Genomic DNA, 24,791 nt, shown 5'->3' on the forward strand with positions numbered 1-24,791 from the left:
ATTCCTTCCCTCCAGCGTATCAACCGAACCACACAGCTTGGTGTCATGGGCAAACTTGCTGAGGGCACACTCAATCCCACTGTCCATGTCGCTGACAAAGATATTGAACAGGATCGGTCCCAACACTGATCCCTGAGGGACACCACTTGTTACTGGTCTCCAGCCAGACACTGAGCCATTGACCAGAACTTTTTCCGTGTGACCATCCAGACAATTCTTTATCCACTGGGTGGTCTATTCATCAAATTGATGTCTCTCCAGTTTAGAGGCAATGATGTCATGCAGGACAGTGTCAAATGCTTTGCACAAGTCCAGTTAGATAATGTCAGCTGCTTTGCCCCTGTCCATCAGTTCTCTGTAGCCCCATCATAGAAGGCCACCAAATTGTTCAGGCAGTATTTCCCCTTAGTGAAGCCATGTTGTCTGTCACCAACTACCTTGTTGTTTTTCATGTGCCTTAACAGGCTTTAAGGAGAATCTGCTCCAAGGTTTTGCCAGGCATGGAGGTGAGACTGTGTCGTGGTTTAACCCATCCAGACATCTTGTCCACTCACTCCCCCCTCCCCCCCCTTCTTGCCCTCCCCTATTCTTGGAGGGACGGAGAGGAGAATCAAAAAGAATGCAGCTCCCATGGGTTGAGATAAGAACAGTTTAGTAACTAAGGTATAACACAAATCACTACTGCTGCCACCAATAATAGTAATGATAAAGGAAATAACAAGGGAAGAGAATACAACACCCCATCACCAGGCAACCGGTGACTCACCCCCCCCAGCCCGACCAAGCACCGACCCATACTTCCTCCAACCCTGCAGTCCCCTAGCCCTTCTGGGTATCTCCCAGTTACCTCCTGGGCATGACGTGCTGTGGTAGGGAATACTTCTTTGGTCAGTTTGGGTCAGGTGTCCTGTCTCTGCTTCCTCCCGGCTTCCCTCCTCCCTGGCAGAGCATGAGGCCCACAAAGTCCTTGGCCAAACCAAAACATCATTGTTATCAGCTTTGTTCCCAGCCCGAAAGTCAAAACACAGCACTGCACCAGCTACCAAGAAAGAGAAAAGTGACTGCTACTGCTAAACCCAGGACAGACTGACTGGTCTGTAGTTCCCTGGGTCATCCATTTTCCCCTTCTTAAAAATGGGGGTTATATTTCCCTTTTTCCAGTGGTTGGGAACTTCACCTGACTGCCATGATTTTTCAAATACAATGGCCAGTGGCTTAGCAACTTCAGTTGCCAGCTCCTTCAGGACCTGCGGATGGATTTCATCACATCCCCTGGACTTGTGTGCATTCAGGTTCTTAAGACTGGTCTGAAACCTGATCTTCTCCTACAGTGGGCCTAAGGTCTTCATTTTCACAGTCCCTGTGCCTGCCTTCCAAGACTTGGGTGGTGTGCTCAGAGCATTTGCCAGTGAAGACTGAGGCAAAGATGTCATTAAGAACCTCAGCCTTCTCCAAATCCAAGGTAGCCTATTATCCTGATAGCTTCAGGAGGGGGCCGACAGTGTCCTTGTCTGTCTTTTATTTGCTACGTACCTATAGAAGCCGTACCTCGTATCTTTCACATCCCTTGCCAGATTGAATTCTAATTAAGCCTTAGCTTTCCAGACCTGGTCCCTAGCTTTCCCAGCAATGTCCCTGTATTCCTCCCAGGCCACCAGTTCTCACTTCCACCTTTTATAAGCTTCTTTTTTCCCTCTGACTTTCCTCAGCAGCTCCTTATCCATCCATGGAGGCCTCCTGGCCCTCCTGCTGCATTTTCTTCTATTCATGATGCAGCTCTCCTGAGCTTGTAGCAGGTGATCCTTGAATATCAACCAGCAGACTTGGGCCCCCTTGCCCTCTAGGGCTATATCCCATAGAACCTTACTAAGCAGGTTCCTGGATGAGGCCAAAGTTTGCTCTCTTGAAGTCCAGGTCAATGAGCTTGCCGCACGCTCTTCTCACTGTCCTGAGGATTTTGAACTCCACTATCTCATGATTGCTACAGCCAAAGCTGCCCTGGAGCATCACATTTCCAACGAGCCCCTCCTGTTCTTGAGCACAAGGTCAAGCATGGCACCTCTCCTTGTCAGCACCTCTATTACTTGTAAGAGGAAGTTGTCTTCCACACAAATGAGGAATCTCCTGGATTACTTGTGCCGGGCCATGTGGCATTTCACGACACGGACTCAAGTTGATGCAGAGACTCAAATCCAACTTTATTACAATCAAGCCCCTTTTATTCCCCTTTTCGGTACTTTCCCAACCTGCACGTACACACAACTTTCAATCTCATTGGCCCCTGTAAAACTCTCCAGGTAAATAGTCCTATCACAGTACTGCAGACCCTCTCACAACCCCCACATTCTCTGGCCTTCAATGCTCCATATCATCGCCCCAGTGTTGGTCAAAGCACCAAGCCCTCAGAGCTCATTCCCAAACTGTTCTTCATGTAAATCTTATCACCTTTGCTCCCCACATCTCCCCTTTCTTTGTTTTGTATATTCACTATTATTACCTGCTTAAGGGCTCGATTAATAAGAAACTGTATAAGCTAATAAAAACTAAGAAAACAAACAATACAATTTTTTCACTCATGCTCCTAGCCTATCAAACAGTTAAAGAGCAGTTAACATTCTGCACTAACAATTTGCTTCAAACTATATAATGAAAATACAAATACATATCCATTTTTACAGATCTTAGTTTCTTGTGGCTGTGTTGTTATACCTGCCAGCCATCCCACATGTCCGCCAGATTCGAGGCCGCCATTGCTTCCAACAGCAGTCTGAGAGGACTCGTAGGTCTGGCAACTGACAGCACTGGGCAGGAAACCACATCCTCTTGTGATGAAGAGACAGAAGACAAGGCAGGACAAACCCATCGTGCAGGGACCTAATGAGGTCCTTTATCTGTGGAAACACAAGCATACCCTTGTCCACAGGTTATTAAAGAGAGCAGGCCTTCCCATTCATGAGTTTCAAGATTGTGTACTTTAACATGAGACTTCCCCTGTTCAAAATTCTTAGAACCACCAAAATGGCACTGTATAGGAAGTCCATCCTCTGTCCAGCAATTTAAAATATTCAAAACATAACAAACTTTCACTATACGTTCTTGTGGGTTTAACCCTTAATTCCCCCTTTTTTGTTTCTGCAACATAGTTTTAAGGGTACTATGTGTGCATTCAATAATGGCTTAGCCTGGGGGACAACGTGAAATACCTGTGACATGTTGGATTCTCCACTGCTGAAGAAATGCTTGTGTTTTGTGTGCTATATAACCTGGGCCATTATCTGTTTTTATGGTTTTTGGAACTCCCAGGGTAGTAAAAACTGTGATAAAATGTCGACAAACATCTTTGACCTTTTCACCTGAATGCACCGATGCATAAATACAAGATGAACAAGTGTCGACAGAAACATGGACATCACAGTATCACAGTATGTTAGAGATTGGAAGGGACCTCAAAAGATCATCTAGTCCAATCCCCCTGCATTCAGTAACTCTGCCATCTCTGTATCTTCTGTCACCAGGGCACCCGTCCCGTTCATCAGTGGGCCTACATTGCCTCTGGTGTTAGTTTTATCTGCCATGTATTTGGAAAAGCTCTTTCTGCTGTCCTTGACCCCTCTTGTCTCCATTGTCCTGGGTTCCAGATAGTTAGATTGACAGGATTACAAGAATGGGCTGTGCAACTGGGAAAAGTTATTCCCTTTTTAATCTCTGCCCTCAGTTGGGTTCCCTTGCATTCTTGGGGCCATCCCCAGGTAGGAGTTGTACTCCAACAGGCACAACTCCGTCTAGTATGTCCACAAAAATGATAACTTCTTTCGGACTGACTATCATAATTCCAATCTGCATAACAACCTGTAGGTAAATGTGATCTCTCTTTTGGTCGGAGACAAATATATTATTCACATTCTCTATAATACCTCCTCCAATTCAAGTTTCTACAATTTGAATATAGGTCATCATCAATAGTGTCACAGGCATCAAAGGTTACTCATACAGGTTGGCTTAGATTAGTTATTATTTGGCTTGTTGACATTAATCTTCCTTCTGCTGAGTTTGTTCTTATCTCTATCCAGTATTGATAGGGGAGTTCTTTCGGATTAAAACATACCATTTTAGTTCCTTTTTTACAAAGTCCATATTGAGTTTGAATATATATATATAGTAGCCAGTTACCATTCCCTTGCATTCATACACAGTGTGATAGAAGTGTTTGAGAGGTCACTTTTCCTCGTCTAGTTGTAGCAACACATTCGCTACAGCTGTTGTTTCTAGCAGCCAGGGCAGTTTCCCATACGGGTCTTATCAGGACCAACACCAAAAGAGGTCCGGTCAGGATCATAGTGCTCAGCGGTCACAGCCCCAGGGGTTGCAGCCCTCGGCAGACCTTTTCAGCTGCAACACCTTATTCCCTCCGGTCTTGCCCTCTCTGATAGGTCAGAGGTATATTTTCCGTCGGTTATTATGGCAATAACATTTGCCTCGAAACAACTGTTCCAATGAGGTGATAATTTTACACCGAATGCAAAAGAACTGTAACCGATTTCTCAAAAATTATTCTTGGTCCTCCCTACAAGCCATAATATACTTTTAACAATTGAAACTCTGAGCCCAGTTATACCTGTATTTCCCTTATCATTTTACAAGAGTCAATATGAATTCCCTCAGTTACTCATTAAGTCCTTTTGAGGGTCAGCTTGGTGTCTCCAGGTTCAGTCACGACCCTCCATTATTTTACCGGTCCTTTTACTCGTGACGCGTGTGTCCACCCTTTTTCATCAGTTCTTATTGCCATTTCAGAACACCATAATCATGGATCCAGAGTTGACACCATCCAGTCATTCCCAGAAATGTCCGGATATCATTAACTGTGGATGGTCAAGGTGTTTGGCAGATTGCTTCCTTTTTAGCTGCTCCAAGTTCCGGTTGTCCTTCTGTTATTTTGAATCCTAAATAAGATACTCAAGTTCGAATTAGTTGAGCCTTCAGTTTAGATACCGGGTATCCATTTTAGCCCCAGAAAGTTTAACAATTCTACAGTCCATTGAACACATCCTTTCCCAGTTTTGGTAGCAGTTATCAGGTCGTTCACATACTGTAGTTAAGTTCCTGTCTGGGTGGGTGTTTCCCAGAATTCTAATTCTAGTGCAAATTGATTTCCAAATGTGGTCATTCTGTTTTTAAATCCCTGAGGTAACACCGTCCATGTGAGCTGTGTCCTTCCTGTTTCAGGGTTTTCCCATTCAAAAGCAAATATTTTTTTACTTTCTTTGGCCATGGGCAGAGAGAAAAATGTATCCTTTAAGTCCAGAACAGTAAACCACCCCTGATTAGTATTCAATTTAGTCAATAAGGTATACAGATTAGCTACTACTGAATGAATGTCCTCCACAATTTGATTGCTCTGAGATTTTGAACTAATCTGTAAATTTTCCCATCAGATTTCTTTAATGGCAAGATAAGAGTGTTATATTCCAATTCACATTCAATTAATAATCCTTTTTTTTTTTTAATTATTTCTTTGTTTCCCTTTTGATTCTCCAATTTTAAGGGGTATTGTTCTGTTCTAATTGGGTAGGCCCACCTTTTATTTCTACTTTAACAGGCAAAGCTTTTTTTTTTTTTTTTTTTGCCTTACCTGGAACTTCAGATGCCCATACTCTCAGATATACCTGATTAAGGATTTCTTCTATTTCAGGGAGATCCTCCTGTTTGCTTTTCTGTTGAATTAAAGATAAACTCAAAACTTCAATTAATTGATCATTTTTTACTCCTAATTGCATTTTGCCTTCTTTAAATGTTGCTTCTCACCCTAATAAAGATTTCTGGAGGATTTGGCATGTATAAAAATTTATGCATTCCTATTTGTTTTCCTAATTTATACTCTAAAGGTTTCACAAATTCTTTTCCTCTGATTTAAGATCGAATAAGTTGCTCCTGTATCCACTTAAAATTCCACTTTATTTCCTCTAGTTCCTCGTTTTAATTTAATCAGTGGATCTGCTAGGTTAGATTCCCCAGCTCCCTTGTCAGTCTAGTTCTAATTCAGTCACCGGAGCCACCCCATGGCACTCCCCCCAGAGCAGTCTCACTTCCAACATCCAAACTCCTTACAGTATGCACACTGATCACATCCCACAGGAGAATTCAATTTCTCATCTCTGCCTGTCATTCCTCCTCTACCTCTGCCTCGTCCTCTCACATACTTGTCCCAAAGCAGCCACTGTAGCCGTGCCTATAGCACAACTCAGCTCTTTCTTCTCTACATGTTTCCGATTCCGATACACTCCCCACACTTCTTTAACATTCTCAAGTCCTGCTCTCAATATCACAGTGTCGTGGTTTAACCCACAGCCAGACAGCTTGTTACCCACTCCCCCCCTTCTTGCCCTCCCCCTACTCCTGGAGGGATGGAGAGGAGAATCAAAAAGAAATGCAACTCCCACAGGTTGAGATAAGAACAGTTTAGTCACTAAGGTATAACACAAATCTCTACTGCTACCACCAATAATAGTAATGATAAAGGAAATAACGAGGGAAGAGAATACAACACCCCATCACCAGGCAACCGATAACTCGCTCCCCCCAGCCCGACCAAGCACCAACCGATACCTCCTCCAACCCTGCAGTCCCTTCTAGCCCCTTCCGGGTCACCCCCCAGTTACATCCTGGGCATGACGTGCTGTGGTATGGAATACCTCTTTGGTCAGTTTGGGTCAGGTGTCCTGTCTCTGCTTCCTCCCGGCTCCCCTCCTCCCTGGCAGAGCATGAGGCCCACAAAGTCCTTGGCCAAACCAAAACATCATTGTTTTTCAGCTCTGTTCCCAGCCCGAAAGTCAAAACACAGCACTGCACCAGCTACCAAGAAGGAGAAAAAATGACTGCTGCTGCTAAACCCAGGACACACAGGCTGAAAAACATCTCTCCAGCTTAGCTTTCCGGTTTTCCCTTTCCTTTTCCAAAACCAAAATTAGGGATCTGGCAGAGCTATATTAATTTCACATTCTGTCTGCCACTCCAGGTGCTTTCTTAAAGTGAAAAATATATCTGCATACATCACTTCATCCCATTTTCCCTGCTGCCTCAAAAACAACATTAATTGTAACAATGTATTATAATTCAGAGTTCCATTTTTAGGCCATTTCTCCTGATCCCCCAGAGTATACAACAGCCAGCATTGGTTACGGTTTTTCACCAACATTTTCTTATTTACTGAGTCCCCAGGAAACCCTCTCAGTTCTTTCCAATGTGCAAAAATGCACCCTAAAGGACTCTTTTTCAAGATCTCTCCACTCTACCGATTTCCCATTATTAATCTCGCATTCACACACATACACAAACACAGGGTCCCACAGACACACTCCACACAGTTACAAGACTTGAAACAGAGACAACAATTAATAACGCAGTTATAGCAATCTGTCACCAATACCAAAATCACAAGACCAAAATCAAAACTATAACAACCCACAACATAAGTCAAATACCAGTAAAAATCCAAAACTTTTTCTACAAGATGCCCACTGTGTCCTGCAGGACCCAAACCACAAGAAGCCCCCTGCTTCTTGTGGGTGTATACCAAACGGACGCTAGCAGCCGGGTATACGCCTTTACCCACAAGATTTCTTATCTCGATTTACGGAAGGCTTACCAAAGCAGTTTACCAAACAGAGATGCCCCCTGCATCTTACAGACTATATAAAAGAAAATAATACCTTTTATGAGATGGTCCTTGTCTGCTCCCGCAGGGATCTGAATGAGTCAAGGGGTCCCTCCAGGAAAAACTCCCGAGGGCCCTAGGGGAGCCCTGTCCTCAGCGGGTCCTGCAGCCGAGCAGAGAGGGTCCCATCTGGGGTGCCAGATTGATTTGGAGAAAACTCCAGGAACTCGTCAACAAAGTTTTAAGTTGACAAACAGGTATTCTTTATTGCGGCGCCGGGACACATGGGGTAGCTCCTCCAAGCGTGTCTCTGTATTGCCATGCAGGCCATCCTCATATTACATCATTTTACAGAAAGTTTCAGGCATGCATACAAAAATGTGATGGTCTTTAAGGGTCGTTTACTTTTCCCAATAAGCTTAATTAACATTACAGACATAGCAATCATCCTGCCCTTTTACTTATCAGTTAGTTCAACTGCTCCCATCCTGGACATCAGCTAGTCTGGGATACTCCCCAGTAGATGTTTACACCAGCTTAATGGCTTTATTAGCACCAAACATAGCAATCATCCTGTATTTTTATTTTACTCCTGGTGGGACTGGAGGGAGGGGAGGATGGGGGAGCCGATGGAGGAGGATGGGGTGGTATCCGTGGGTAAGTGCCCTCCCGATCACCTCTCGAGTCCCGCCCTTGATAAAGGGATGGTAAATTATCTAAAGGCTCCCATGATGATTGACAAATCCAATCATCAAAATACCCGAATATTGGCCAATATAAATGGTCAGGTCGAATTTCCTCTTTGATCCATACTTCCATACAGTAATGGACCATATTTTTCTTTACTTTTTCCGTCCTGGGACAGCCAAAAGCCCCAGTACTTAAGTGTTAACCCCAAGGGACTGTCTGGGGGTATATCTGGTAATTCGCTCCCTACCTTATTCCTGGGACCTCTCCGTGGGCCCCTCCCTGGGTTAGAGTTACGACTCCTACTCTGACCCGTTTCCTGCCGGGTGTGTCTCCTCTCAATCAATCACTATCACTTCCCTCCTTCAGCGGCCAAGTCCCTCGTGTGAGATTGGAAATGCGCTTAGAAGAGGTCCACACTTGCTTCAGAGATCCCGATGCCCTGGCCTGTATTTTCACAGGTCCAGGATACCCAGTCCGTGTCTCAAAGGTACACAAACACAAATCACCAAGCACTCCTTCTCTGCACCGGCCAATTCCCTCAGGGGAGGTTGGAACCGCGGTTAGAGGAAAACATCACAGTGACACTCACACACCGGCCCTCCCACCCAACCAAACGATACTCACAGTCCGTTGTTCTCCTCCGGGTCTTCGTGTACAAGAATTACGGGTTCCTTATACTGCAGTTTTTACAGGAGCTCAAATTCCTTGGTTATTGCCTCTCTGTTCGTTGATCTCGTGGGACTACCCGGGACTACAACTCCCGAGCCAGAAATTGTGGTGCGCCTCCTCGTAAAAGCTATAGTCCCAGGCAGCCACACAGAGATCACATTGGGGTCACCAATTTTGTTATAAAAATTCCATCTTGGCCATGATCTGATTTAATTATTTTTTATTACAATTGATTAATATGGAGAGGCAATAAGCAAGCAGCTCTGGGTGCGCCGGGCAGTCTCTGCTCCACCCAAGACACACACCGAGATTTCTGAGGTACAGTCTCTTATACTCCTCGGTCTTGGGTTTCAGCCAATCCTGTCATCTCCTTCACCTGAATATCGACGTAGTTCTTTTTCATTGTTCTCCTCCTGTTGCTGGGGTCTTATCTTTAGGTGAAGAAACTTCTTAAAAAGGTATTGAATTCCTTGGCATTACATTAACGGGGGATGTCTGTCACAAGCTTAACCACCATCTTAGCCCCCCTAAATTCCATTTCTTATATAGTTACTTATTCAATACACAAGTTTCTCCTCATCCTGTAACAGCATGTATCCCTTGATTACCTAACCCCCTCAAGGCATTCAAGCAGTTAAACAAAGTACCCTCTAATTAGCAAAGCCTTTGAGACATTCAAGAGGTTAAACAAAGTATCCCTTAAAGTAACAAAGCATTTGATTAGGAAGGATTATTCCTTTGTTCCTTCTTCTCTTTCATCATTGTATTGACAGGAACATCTATCTTAATCTGATCATTCTTACACATTCTACACAGGATTTTCGATTCCACCCAAAGTACAAAGATGACAAGGACTCCTAAATTGCTGACACGAATCATTCCTATATATCTCACACCCACATGGACCACAAGAAGTGAGTAATAGTCAGCAGGACTTACTAGGCCAAGTAGCCTCTCAGCAACATCCCTGATCTGAGCCCCTGGTAGACAACACACCTCCCTTGAGACTGGGTCAGGCCGACAGATGTCGTGCCAGGAAAGTGCCTTTGTGCCTATCAAAGTAGAGTCCCCTACTACTATGACCCACAGCTTTTTCCTGGAGGCACTAGTACTGATCCTCTGTACTGGTGCATCAGCTGGTTATTCATTTGGTGAGGTGTGCTTTTCCTCCTTAGCCCCCCGCAGAACTGCGAAGCTGTTCTGTGTGGGGACATCACATTTAGGTGGAAGCCTCTCACTTTTAATTGTCCTCTTCCTCTTTGTCGGCTTTTCTTGTTACTAGTTCCCAGCTTCCTGGGTTAATGCCCTTCTTCTTTTCTGTATGAGCTACGATGGACACTTGTGGCCCCTGCACATTTTGGGCCTGGGTCAAGCAGTTCAGCTCCTTCTCTGCTTCCCTGGTATCTCTTAGTTTACTGACAGTCTCCTCCAGTTCAGCCACCTGCTGCAGGAGAACCTCCACCAGGGCACACTGAGTTGAGCTCTGCCCATTTGGTACCCTTGCCTCAAGAGACAAGTCGAGGCACGTTCTACACTCCGAGGTCTGCACTGCAGCCTTCCTCTCATCAGCTCTGTCTGGGTGCCAATGCTGGCCACCATCAGGGCAGCCAGAGCAGAGCTCCCAGGCTGGGCCCTGAGGCAAGTGCTCACCATCCTGCTCGCTACCCGCTCGCCCTGCCTGCGCGAACTGCTGCACCACGCCCTGACTAAAGTCACACTCCTGGTTGCTCACACTCCCTGGGATGGGTTTTTACCTGTTCAGGGCTAGTGCCTTTCCTCCTGGTGCCACCCCCTGCTAATCAGCTGCTCACATCAGCTGAGCTACCAGCTCCTGGGACAATCCTGTTGAAGACTTGAGGCTCCCTTGGTGGCTCTTGCCAGTCAGAATTGACGCTCCTGGACGTTGTGTTTCCCCCCACTCTGGTGTTGGAGGTGTCCTCTCTGGAGCTACTCACCTCAGCAATTTCAGGTCTTGAAAAATATGTTTCTTTTTAGTTCATTTCTGTAGTTAATAACACCTGCACTGCAGAACTGCACTCTCCCCCTCTACTCCACTCTTGTGAGACCCCACCTGGAGTACTGCATTCAACTCTGGGGTCCTCAGAGCTGAACATGAGAGGGATGTGGACCTGCTTGAGTGAGTCCAGGGAAGGGCCACAAAGATTATCAGAGGGCTGGACCACCTCTCCTCTGAAGACAAGCTGAGAGAACTGGGCTTGTTCAGCCTAGAAAAGGGAAAGCTCTGGAGACACCTTATAACAGTCCTCCAATAACTAAAGGGAGCCTACAAGAATTCTGGTGAGGGACTTTTTACAAAGACTTGTAGTAACAGGACATGGGGAAATGGCTTTAAGGTGAGAGTAGGTTTAGATTAGAACATTAGGAAAACATTCTTTATGGTGAGGGTGGTGAGACACTGGAACAAGCTGCCCAAGGAAGTTGTGGCTGCCCCATCCCTGAAAATGTTCAAGGCCAGGTTGGATGGGGCTTTGAGTAACCTGGTCTAGTGGAAGGTGTCCCTGCCCATGGCAGGGGGGTTGGAACTTGATGATCTTTAAGGTCCCTTCCAACCCAAACTATTCTACAATTCTATGATTCTATGAAAGTTGATTTAACATATGTTCAAGTCACAGTTCAAAATTAATAACTTTGTTCCACTGCTTGGGAGATTTTCTTGGGAATTTGAGTGTTGTAAAATATCTCCAGTGTTTATTTTCCAGAATTAATTTAATACCTTGTAGTATTAAAGAAAAGACTGTGCTGTTGTGGATTAATACCGTGAAGCTGCAAAGAAGCTATTTCAGTATGTGACTGATAAATTTATAATAATCTGATCATCTTGATTAAAAAAAATGTGATATTGTAATTGTTAGTGTAAGCCAGAAAACCTAAACAATTTTAGAAACAAGATGACTTTTGAAATGCTTATACTTAAATGAGAACTGTGGTACTACAAATCCATTTTTAAGAACTTGCATTTAACTGTTTATAGTCATGTCCAGGGGCAATTATATCATGAGTGTACCTAACCTTACAAACTGAGAAGAGCTCTGCCACTGGAAGTTACATATGAAATGTGAAATTATTCAGTTATCTTTGTTTTAGGAGTTGGCCCGGGTAATAATGACAATACCCTGTTATCAGCTGTTGCTAGTGCTTTGCACACCAGTTCTGCACCTATCACGGGGCAGCTCTCTGCAGCTGTTGAGAAGAACCCAGCTGTCTGGCTTAATACATCTCAGCCCCTCTGCAAAGCTTTCATAGTCACTGATGATGACATTAGGTAAGTTTCATAAAGTCTTCAATAAAATGAAAAGCAAGTTCAGTTAAAGTAATTTCCTTCCTGGCTCAGTGCAGTCCTCTGGAAGAGAGGTATGAACATTTTTCTTTTACCTGTTGATTAGTTGATTAGTTCAGTAACTTAAAAAATGGATACCTGTTTTTTTTCTTTCTGGTCAAAATAGTAATATCAAATATTCACTAAGTTATGAGTCATAATCCATATTTTCTTTCCCAAGAGAGTGCCCTAAACATTAAGCTGTAGTCATGATCAGTACTGGCTTTCTTCCTTCCCATTTCTGGTTTGGTGAAGTTAATTTGTTGATCTCAGTTAAAAAGTAAGTAACTTCAACAAAAGAGAATAAGAATGTTCCCCTACAGCATATAGCTTTGTGACTAATATGCTCTCTTAAAAGTGGGAGATTGGGATATGATATGAAGAGAACAGATAGATCTGTTTACATATGGGCAAATATTTTGGTTTTCTAATAGGTGTGCAGTTAATTTTCTTTTCAAAAAAATTACTCATCCTTTATTACAGTACTAAAAGCAAGGGCTTCAGCACCGAATTTCAAGGTTAGGACTGAGTGAAGAGTGATTTCTAAAGGATTAGGGTTGTGTCTTGCTCAGAGGAAGGCTGAAAAGAGCATGTGGCCAAGGAGCTGCTTAGCAGTGAGTGATGTGGCAGGGGAGGTGAGAAGGATCAGCATAGTATGCTGCTGTGTGGGAGCTCCATTGCCAGGATGGTGCTGTGGAGCTGAAGGACTGAAGGCCGGGAGCGAAGAGTGGGCACTCGTGGGCAGCATGCTTGCTTTCCCTGGCAGCACTGCTAACCCTGCTGACTTAATGTGCTAAAGTACCTTTACCTAATACTTCTGTGATAAACTAGCATAAGAAGTCAATCAAATTGAATACAGATACACTAAGTCCTTGAGTTTTACTTCATGTTAAAGATGAGCACTTTTATTACTAGTGTTTTCTTGCTGTTGGTTCTTAGATATTTGCTCTTGGTAGTTCATGTGCTTTAAAAGTCATATTGTATAAAAAGGGCTGTGTTTTTAATACTTAAAAGCTCTTTTTGCTAGAATCATAGAATTATAGAATAGTTAGGGTTGGAAAGGACCTTAAGATCATCAAGTTCCAACCCCCCTGCCATGGGCAGGGACACCTCGCTCTGAACCATATCACCCAAGGCCTCGTCCAGCCTGGCCTTGAACTCTGCCAGGGATGGAGCATTCACAACCTCCCTAGGCAACCTATTCCAGTGCCTCAGCACCCTAACAGGAAAGAATTTCCTCCTTATATCCAATCTAAACTTCCCCTGTTTAAGTTTTAACCTGTTAACCCTTGTCCTATCACTACAGTCCCTAATGAAGACTCCATCCCCATGCTCCAATATTTTGCCAGGCACAGAGGTGAGATTGACTGGTCTGTAATTCCCTGGGTCATCCATTTTCCCCTTCTTGAAAATGGGGGTTATATTTCCCTTTTTCCAGTCATCGGGAACTTCACCTGACTGCCATGATCTATGAAATATGATGGCCAGCGGCTTAGCAACTGCATTTTCCAGCTTCTTCAGGACCCGCAGATGGATTTCATCAGGCCCCATGGACTTGTGCAAGTTCAGATTTTTAAGACGGTCTCGAACCAGTTCCTCTCCTATGGTGGGCCCAAGGTCTTCATTCTCACAGTCCTTCCAAAAGAAGACCAAACTCTTCAGGACTGGGAGTGCTGGGAGGTATTTTTTGGTTGTTGCTCCCTGGAAGATCAACTAGCTGGCTGAAAATTTGGAAATGAAGTAACTGGGGAAAGCTTTGTCTTCACATGAGTTTGGGAAGCAAGACCCAGGATTATCCTCTGGAGAAAGCCTCGTATGCTGTAAATAGGGTACCTGGGCCCTTAATAACAGAAACTAATCTGAGATATAGAAAACTGGTTGCCACTTCTGTGTATTGTGATAGTTAAATACTACAGTCATATGTCCAAGATGGTAGGAAGGGGCTTGTTACAAATCATACTAATGATAATGATTCTGAAATCTATCACAGGCTGAGGTTATGCTTCAGCATGTTTTTCAAAACTTCATCAACATAGTTAAGTACATTTAAAAGAAGATCTCAAATAAAGGGGCCTAATGAGGTGGTAAAGCTCATGGTTGGTTTGTGCCCAGCTCCTCAATATCAAGATACTTGCTGGCCTTTATGTTAGATTCCATGTCTGAACAACAGACTCACTGAAGAGCAAAGCAGGGAAGGACCTCATAGCACCAATAAAGAAAGGATGTTTCAGATTAACTTCTCATGTGTTTTCTGGCAAGTGCATTCTCTGATATACATTGGTGTTATGAAGTACTCACAGCCTGGACTGAGCCTCCTTTCTCTCCCAGCTCAGCTGTTCATGGCTTGATTTAGGTTACTGAGTGGGCAAGGTTGTCTAAATGCCCTGTGACTTTTTGGACAAAGGAAGGATTGGTGATTTCCCATATCTTTGATGGATAATGTAATGCTTCAGGGCTTTGCCAGGACATACACTTAAAATGTCCTGTGACTAGAACCATGATCAAGGAACACTTATATTTCGTTCTTGATCCATTCTTTGTAAGAGTGGGGAAGTGTCCTTATTGTGTTTTGTTTAGTTCATTGGAATTTTCTTTGCATTCTGAAGGGGAGCTTTATAAAGATATTCCAGCAGCTTTCTTCTCTCTGATTTGATCATTCATGTGCTTTTTTAAAAATGCTGTAATTAAGTGTCATCATAGCCTAAATTACCCTGAGTAAGGAAACACCAGGAATCTAGGGAAGGGATCTGCTGGTGTAAATAGCTACTGACTGTAGTTTGAAGCATGTTGTGGTGGAGTTTGTAGGCTGTGGATTGTGTAAATACCCCACTGTCTTAAAGTCAAAATTCTAAAAACAGAAAGAGGAAAAAATAAATATACTTCAACTATTTTTTCATAACCCTTGGCCAGTTCACAGTGTGTTCCAACAGTGAAATGGTAACAATGTTTTATTACTGATTTAAAAAAAAACCACAAGTATTTCATCTTATGTGTGCTCTTGGGATCATTTTCATTCCATTAACAGGTACTGAATTTGCTACTCTTTTATTTCTCCTTTGTCACAGGTTCTGCAAAAGATAAGGCATCTTTGGTTTTGTTTGGTTCTCTGCTGTGGGGTTTGAAAGACCATTCTCTAGGTATTGAAAGTTAACAGGTCTGGGACAGTAAGCTGTATACTGAAGATAAAAATCAAGGATAGAAAACAGCTGGAAGATAGAAAACATGTTCTCTACTGAACTGCTAGCTTGTTCTTTTGGGCTTTTTTTTTTCTTTCCTTCATTTTGATATCTCTGTAAGCAGACAGCCTAATAGGTAAGGCTGAATAGACAGGTAGGAGTAATTAAATAAAAAATAGAAATGGTTAGTTCCTTGAGGTTCTTCCACTGAACATGCATTGTGTAGGACTTAGAGTTGGTTCTCTGAGCACTTAGAAACCTACTCAGTGCCCCACCATCCTGTAGAGGTGCTCCTGGTGTACACACCCTTACACAAGGAAAGAGGAAGATTGCCTCAGTTCTCCTTTACAATGCTTGTTACAGGAATCTCCTGCTGTGATTTTCAGTGATCTACCCTGAAGTGTGTCTGCCAAAAAAATAAAAAGGAAAAAGAAAAAAGCCAGTCTAGTAAAGATAGCCCAGTGGGAAACTGCTCCATTAACTTTGTGTTTGGTCTTTTCAAGTATCTAATCTGAGAGTGGAAGATCATATATCACATTCAATACTTCTGTCACTGTGTGAGGGAAAGGAAACCGTGCATGCTAAACCAGAGTGGGTTTTGGCTCAGAGTGCTCTCATTTTAGTGCCTGAATATGTGCAAAGGTAACAGAACTAGTCAGTAAGGGTTTAAAGAGGTGGTCGATGCCCCAAGCATTTGGACAATGACCCTAAGGATATGCTTTAACTTTTGGTGAGCCCTGGAGGGGTCAGGTAGTTGGACTAGATAATCATTGTAGGTCACTTCCAACTAGAACTATTCTATCATATTCTGTTCTCAGTTAAAATAAGAGTTGAGAAACCAGCCCTGAGTCATTGTTGGAAGTATGCTCTCAACCTACTACTACACTTGAAGGACTGACATTTCTGCCCCTTCTTCCCTTATCTCCCTTCAGAAAACAAGAAGAGCGGGTGCAACAAGTACGTAAAAAGCTGGAGGAAGCACTAATGGCAGACATTTTGACACGAGCAGCTGATACAACAAAAGATATAGATGTAAAAATGGATAATAGAGATGAAGTATAAAAAGAAATCAGGTGAGTCGAATCTCTGAGATTTAGCTGTCTCAGCAGTCAGTTGGTGGACAGCAGTGCGTCACACACAAGCAGTCCTGCTTTCTCCCCACACACATTAGCTGACATGCCCTCTATCAGCAGAACACAAGGGTGATTTTGCAGATATAGGTGGGAACAACCTCACATTAAATGCTACACAGATCACTAGGGAGGAAAAACAAGTGATTTTAATCCTTTACAGCAAAGACCCAATCTGTAGAAACTACCGAAGGTATCTTTTCTGGCACTTAATACTTGAAAGTGGTGTAAAGCAATCAAAGTTAACTGGCCTTTTTCTGTTTTTCTGTTCTTCAAATTTAATTTAGTAAAATTACATAACAAGTTCTGAAACTTTTCTGCTTATTTTTAAATGAGCAATACCTCTGCAAATTAATTTTCCAAGGTATATTCATGTATCTGCATGAAAAGAAGCATGACCAGCAAGTCAAAAGAGGTGATCCTTGCCCCTCTACTCTGCTCTCGTGAGACCTCACTTGGAGTACTGTGTACAGTTCTGGTGGCTTCAACATAAAAAGGACATGGAAGTGTTGGAACAAGTCCAGAGGAGGGCCACGAGTATGGTCAGGGGGCTGAAGCACCTCCCATATGGAGACAGGCTGAGAAAGTTGCAGCTGTTCAGCCTGGAGAAGAGAAGGCTGAATGGAGACCTCATAGCAGCCTTCCAGTATCTGAAGGGGGTCTACAAGGATGCTGGGGAGGGACTTGTCATTAGGGACTGTAGTGATAGGACAAGGGGTAAAGGGTTCAGACTTAAACAGTGGAAGTTTAGGTTACATATAAGGAAGAAGTTCTTTCCTGTTAGGGTGGTGAGGCACTGGAATGGGTTGCCCAAAGAAGTGGTAAATGCTCCATCCCTGGCAGTGTTCAAGGCCAGGTTGGACAGAGCCTTGGGTGACATGGTTTAGTGTGAGATGTCCCTGCCCATGGCAAGGGAGTTGGAACTAGATGATCTTAAGGTCCTTTCCAACCCTAGCTATTCTATGATTCTAGGATCTTATACCTCTTTACAGTAGTGATCTGTGGATTTGCCAAACACTTTGTTAATTTTTTTCTTTTATAATCACCTGCAGAAGAATGATAATTCATTCTCTTGTTTCTATTAAGCACACAGTGCTCATTTATGAAAGTGCACAACTTTGATCTGAACTTTTCATAAAGAGCTGAAATTTTAACAACTAAGAATTGTGTTTGGAGATAGTTGTGTCATTTTAAACGAATTAATTTCTTTTTTCTTTTTTTTTTTTTTTTTGTTCTGTATTTACTAGCCACAAGGGGAAATAATGTATGTACTTCTTATTTGACAGGTACAGTGGAGATAACTTTTACACAACTATGAATACTTTTTTTCAGGTAACTTGTAGACATAGGATCGAAGTTTCCAGGCTGTGACCTGTTTATCAAGGCTGTTGAACATTTAAACCAGTATTCAACCCATAGCATAGAGGGGTAATTCCATGGCATTTTGGTTCCCTGGTATAAGAAGAATATAAGCCTGGTGCACCCAGAAGCCAGATGTTGTTTTTGCACTCAGTATCAGGACTGTGCACTAGGTTACCGCTTCCGATACAAGGGTGTGTTGCTTGAGTAAATTCTTATAAGTAGAAACAAAATGTGTTTAAAATGTACAGTCACTTTCATTACTTATACTGTCAGTGCCACATAAAGGAAAACTTGGTCTTTAAATGTGAACAAAAGCTATTTCCCAGTGTTGTTTACTGGCAACTTAACAGTCCAGAAATCTTGATGATTTCTGAGCTACTGGAATCTTTTAATTACTTTGTTACAGCTATTTACTATTAAACTCCTAATCCCTGAGTATTTCCCCTATAAAACTAATTATGGATAGCTTTAAAGGATGCTAAGAAAGAACATTAGTTTAAGATGTGAAATTTCAAATATGTGCCATTTTAGAATCAAATTGTAATTTTGATTTTTTTAAATTTTGAATAAAATAATTATTTTCTAATGGAGTCATAAATCTGTTTGTAGAAGTGGTTATTTTTGCACTGGTACTGTAGTTCTCTGCAAAAATCAGTTGGATCAGTAGAACTTGAGTTTCGTCAAGTTGTAAACTCATTACCTTTTTACATGTATGTAGCCAGTGTACATGTAGACATGCGTGTGTTGGCTGTGTTCTGTAAAACTGCTTTTTTTTTTTTCCCTAGTGGTTTTAATTATTGACTTGAACAAGATTTTTGAGTAAGTGGATTAATTAATGTAAACTATCTTGAAATATGCAAGTTTTTGTTTCCGTTATACAGACTAATGTTCCAGTATGATCTTTTTATATTAAGAAACTTTTCACATACACATTGTGCTGTACTTAAACCCCAAGAATTCAGAAAGGGATTTAAGGCTGTAATGCAGTACTGGGTGATGTGCCAGGAAGGTGTGTGGTGAAAGAGGCTGGATACATAGCAAACAAAAAACAGACTAGGGAGAACGTAGGCCCCCTCAGGAAGCTCTCAGGAGAACTAGCTACACAGGATTTGGAGAAGGCTGAGGTTCTGAATTACTTCCTCGCCTCGGTCTTCACTGGCAAAGGCTCTGACCGCACCATCCAAGTCTTGCAAGGCAGACGCAGGGACTGTGAGAAAGAAGACCTTGGGCCCACTGCAGGAGAGGAACTGGTTCAAGATCATCTTAAAAATCTGAATGTGCACAAGTCCATGGGTCCTGATGAAATCCATCCTCGGGTCCCAAAGGAGCTGGCGAATGAAGTTGCTAAGCCACTGGCCATCATATTTGAAAAATCATGTCAGTCAGGTGAAGTTCCTGACGGCTGGAAAAAGGGAAATATAACCCCCATTTTCAAGAAGGGGGAAATGGATGACCCAGGGAATTACAGACCAGTCAGTCTCACCTCTGTGCCTCGCAAAAACTTGGAGCAGATTCTCCTGGAAGGCATGCTAAGGCACATGAAAATCAACAAGGTGCTTGGTGACAGCCAGCATGGCTTCACTAAGGAGAAATGCTGCCTGACCTATTTGGTGGCCTTCTATGATGGGGCTACAGAACTGATGGACAGCGGTAGAGCAGTTGATGTCATCTACCTGGATTTGTGTAAAGCCTTCGACACTGTCCCACATGACATCCTTGTCTCTAAATTGGAGAGACATCAATTTGATGGATGACCACTCGGTGGATAAAGAACTGTCTGGATGGCCCCACACAAAGAGTTGTGGTCAGTGGCTCAATGTCCAGCTGGATACCAGTAACGAGTGGTGTCCCTCAGGGATTGGTGCTGGGACCGGAAGGAATGCCATCCAGAGGGACCTTGACAAGTTTGTGAGGTGGGCTGATGCCAACCTCATGAAGTTTAACTATGCCAAGTGCCAGGTCCTACACCTGGGTTGGAGCAATCCCAGGCACAGCTACAGGTTGGGCAGAGAAGAGATTCAGAGCAGCCCTGCAGAGAAGAGACCTCATAGCAGCCTTCCATTATCTGAAGGGGGCCTATAGGGATGCTAGGGAGGGACTCTGCATTAGGGACTGTAGTGACAGGACAAGGGGTAATGGGTTAAAACTTAAACGGGGGAAGTTTAGATTGGATATAAGGAGAAAATTCTTTCCTGTTAGGGTGATGAGGCACTGGAATGGGTTGCCCAGGGAGGTTGTGAATGCTTCATCCCTGGCAGTGTTCAAGGCCAGTCTGGACGAGGCCTTGGGTGATATGCTTTAGTGGGAGGTGTCCCTGTCCATGGCAGGGGGGTTGGAACTTGATGATCTTAAGGTCCTTTCCAACCCTAACTATTCTATGATTCTGTTATATATGCAGATTGTGCTTAATGAAAAAGTAAGTATGCACCTGCAGGGCTTTTAACAATGGAGCAGCTACTTACATTTTATTAGCTGTTTGTTACCCACTTACAAAATATTTATGGTGTGCTCTTAGTATGGGACTGAAACACAGCTAAAACTGCTCCAACTAAGTCATTCTAATTGATGCCACTGTCAGCCTTTACTTTTCCACAAGGGGTTATTTCTGTCTCTTTTACAGGTACTTTTAACTGACTTATTCCAGGAGGAACTTTGTGAAAGACAGAGGCACCTTCTCCTTCGGTCTTTCATTATAAGAATAAATGGACCCATGCACATTTTTATAGCTTTCTAATATCATTAAAACCAATGCCTTTTTTAGACTTCTATTTTTGATGTACATATCTTACTTGAAAAGCAATTTTATTTTGTGTCCTATGACTTAAAGTCCTTTTTTAAGTATCAAATGTTACCCTTAATCTAAAGCTGAACTTTTGATGCCAGGTTGCAAACTTACTGGAATTATATTGCCTGTACTAAATATTTGCTTTTCCTGTGTTTTTTAGTAACAATAGATCAGAAGAACCAAATAATTTCCTAATTCAAGATTATTGTGACTCTATATATAAACAGATTTTTATACGTATGGCTGAAAACACCTGTACATTCTTCTGTCATCACTGTAAAGATAAATAAATTATTATAATCTAGCAGTTGAAAATTTGTTGCATTGTGGATAGATTAAGCAAAGATTGTCTCTGCTCATATTTCAGTGTTTCCTTGGCTAGATACGGCATGACTTCACAGAGTTCTGCTTTGAGGTGAAGGTGAGACTATAAGGAAAGTGTCTTTGGTGCAGAATGCATCATGGGCCAAAACTTGGTCTTGTTTCTGTCTATCCAAACAAAGCAAGTAGGATGTCAGGGTGGCCTACAACACTGCAAAGATTTACATGAAGAGAGCTGGGTCTTTCACAGTTAATCAGAAAACCCAGAATTTATCAAAAAACTGAACAGGTTTGCTTAACTTCCCTGGGGGCTTAAAGACTAAATTGCCTGGCAGGTCAGAGTAGTTCCAAGTTTAGAATACCATCTTCTCCAGGTCTAGTAAGGTATTGTCCTGGATTGCAGCCCATGCTGGGGGAGCTTTGCTATAGCCTTTGGAGTCTCCTCTTTTCTGCACAAAGACGTAAAAGTGGGGACACAGGTGATCTTACTGCAGGATTTCCTGGGATACGTGTGGGCTAGGACACAATATTGTATTATATCAAACAACAATATTAATAACTGGGGACTCAAACCCCTTCCCAATGCCATTTGAACCATTTCATAGAACTTGCACCAGGGCAGTGGTGGTCTGATTGCGATAGGTCTCCCAGGCCACATTCATTATTTTTCCCAAATCACGTTGGTCCTCTCCCTTGAGCTTTTGTACCTTTTTCCTTATATCTTTCATGGATTGACCTTTTATTAAATGGCCTAATTCTCTCCTTCCTTCCTCCAATTCAGGATCAATAGTAGTATATTTATGCATCACCTCTTTTAATCTTTCCACAAATCCAGAAGGCAATTCATTTATATCTTGCCATATTTCATTGCCCACAGCTTGTCTTAAAGGTACAATCACAGTTTCCCCTCATTTTCCTCTAGTTCACAATGCTATAGGGCTAAATCCTTCAGCCCCCTCTAACATCTCCCATTCTGGTGTCTGTGCTTGTGCTTATGCTTGATTCTCATTGTCAGCACCTTCTGCCCCGGTATTCACAATACTCCTTCTCCAAGGGGCTACCTAATCCTCCTTCTTCGGATTCCTCAAATGTTTAGTGCATAACTGTCCTATGCTGCACAAAGAGTAACAACGTTTAAGCAAATTTTACTATCTTTCTCCAAGGACAATACTAACGGGTCCTGGGGTGCAAGATTAAAAACACAGTCCTTTCACCATTCCAGATGATTTCTCAAAGTGAAAAACATTTCCACATAAGCTACTTCATCCCACTTTCCTTCTCATCTCAAGAATAGCATCAATTGTAACAAAGTATTATAATTAATTGTTCTGTTCACAGGCCACTTTTCCCCAAAATCCATTTGCACAACAGCCACCACTGATTACAGTATTTTTCCAGAGTCTCCCGAGCAACTGAACCACCCAGGGATCCCCCAATTTGTTTCTAATGTTGTAAAAGGCAACCCTGCAGGGACTGTTTCAGGACTCCCCCCTTGGAGTCAGTGGTACCCATGATCCTGACCTCCACCCAGATACCAGTATCCGGACAACCAGAATCAGACTACCTTACCCACTGCACAGGGCATCCCCTGCGACTGAGGGGGTAAGGGATGAGAAAGAATACATTTTTAAAGAAATAAAACCAGGGGTCTTATGGAGGTCCTGAGTTGGTCCAGGGATATGTGGTTGCTTTCAGGGAAATTCCCCAACGCTTGCGTGAAGGTCCCAGAGACTCCCTGTGTCTGTGGGAAACACGGCAGAAGGTCCCCGTTTGGGCAACAATTTGTTGCCATAAAAGTCAGTCGAAGAAACTCTCCAAGACTCAATTTGGAATTTTAGAAAGCAGCATTCTTTATTGCAACGCTGGGCACACACGTGAATAGTTACGCAAGGGTGAGCACACCAGTTACTTGCAAGCAGCAACTATATATTTAACATACTCATGCCTACTTAGAGCTCTCCCAGGAAATAATTTATATATTAATGATATTTCCAGGAACTAATTATAATATCGGCATTCTAATTAAGCATGTGCTTTCTTGCTGAGTGGGGGTCTCTGGTGGTTTCCACTACTCTTCCTCACTGCATTTACATATTTACCTAAGTGCTTGAACATGACTGCAAGGTCCTAGTGTTGAGTTAGCAGCGCTATGTCCTTGCTTTTGTTCTGTTCCAGTCTCTGTTATCTTGAAGGTTAGCATCTTTGTTCTTACTTACTGCCTCCTTAATTGTTATCAGTCCTGTGATGTTCCTTCCCCCATCAGCCGGATATTCTTTACTCCTGGTGTCTTGGTGTGTCAGTGACAATAGGTAATGGTCCATGGTGAAACACACAAAAATGGAATAGTACTGTTTGGCACGGGTTGTGGGAAAACAAACTTGAAAATAAGGGAGTTAACACCGCTGTTAGCAAAAGGGAGTCTTGTACTGGTAAACATCTGTTCACACACTGGCCACATGTGCACTGATGTTGCAACTAGTAATTTTCCATTCCAATGCCAGGGGGGATATAAGGACCTGTGCAGGATCGGAAGGGTGAGAAGGCCAGATGAGCATCTTCATTCGGGGTCACCCTTACGAAGCAAGGCCTACCACCCCTCCAACTGGGCAACATGTTCCATCTCCTTCATTCAACCAGGGGTTGGTATGTATGTAACCTGCTTCACATTAATATTGATTCGGAGAAAACTCCAGAACTCAACAACAAAGTTTTAACTTCACAAGCAGGTATTCTTTATTGCGGCTCCGGGAGACACGGGGACTCACTCCTCCAAGCGTGTCTCTCCCAAGCATCAACCAGGCTGTGATTATATTGTCCTTAAACATACATATTCATTAGATTACATCATACTTTTTAGAGAACACCTCCTGTATGCATACAAAAATGTGATAGTGGGCTTTTGGACCCCTGGTGGTTATTTCTTCATCACTTTGTCTTAGGATCTTTGTCATATCAGTCATATCAGTAACCACCAGGTGGTTCTGGCAAAGCTTATTTTAGTAATTTTCTTTTCTCTGTAGCTGCTAACAAAGCCTAACATTCTTGAGATTACTTATTTACAACCCTATTCTTCAATCAACCCCATTCTTCAATCCACCCTAATCTTCAATCAACCCCATTCTTCTATATATATATATTTTTGTTTAGCATTAACAACTCAATAAATAGACTAGAGCATTTAATTATTTTTATTGTGTTTGGTGTCCAGTCTTTGTACATGGGAATCCTGGAACACCTGGGTTCAGCTGTAACAGTTATTTTTCTCCTTCTTACTGCTGTGTTTTTTACTTCAGTCTGAGAACAATGCGGATAACACACCAATGTTTTCAGTTGTTGCTAAGTAATGCTTGCCCCAATCAAGGACTTTTCAGTCTCATGCCCTGCCAGTGAGAAGGGGCACAAGAAGCTGGAAGGAAGCAAAGACAGGACAACTGACTGAAGTATCCAAAGGGGTATTCCATACCACAGCACATCATGCCCAGTATATAAACTGAGGGGAGTTATCTGGAAGGCCCAGACCACTGCTTAGGTCTGGCTGGGTATCGGTTGGCAGGTGGTGAGCAATTGTATTGTGTATCACTTGTGTTTATTGGGTTTTTTTCTTTTCCCCTTTTAGTTTTATATTCTTTCCCCTTGTTATTTCCTTTATCATTATTATTAGTGGTTG

The 24,791-nt window shown here is 42.8% G+C and overlaps 1 long non-coding RNA gene across 1 annotated transcript; it reads left to right on the forward strand.

Annotated features, from left to right (window-relative positions):
- Positions 1-16,462: 16,462 nt before the first annotated feature.
- Positions 16,463-21,107, forward strand: LOC133224532 (uncharacterized). Its single transcript, XR_009728871.1, has 3 exons — positions 16,463-16,599; positions 17,943-18,837; positions 20,639-21,107. It is a non-coding gene; the product is annotated as an uncharacterized LOC133224532 (long non-coding RNA).
- Positions 21,108-24,791: the final 3,684 nt, after the last annotated feature.

This window comes from Neopsephotus bourkii, unplaced genomic scaffold (genome assembly GCF_033783945.1).
Source record: "Neopsephotus bourkii isolate Nb327-2 ecotype Australia unplaced genomic scaffold, CSIRO-AGI_Nbou_v1 NB_1690, whole genome shotgun sequence".
NCBI lineage: Eukaryota > Metazoa > Chordata > Aves > Psittaciformes > Psittacidae > Neopsephotus > Neopsephotus bourkii.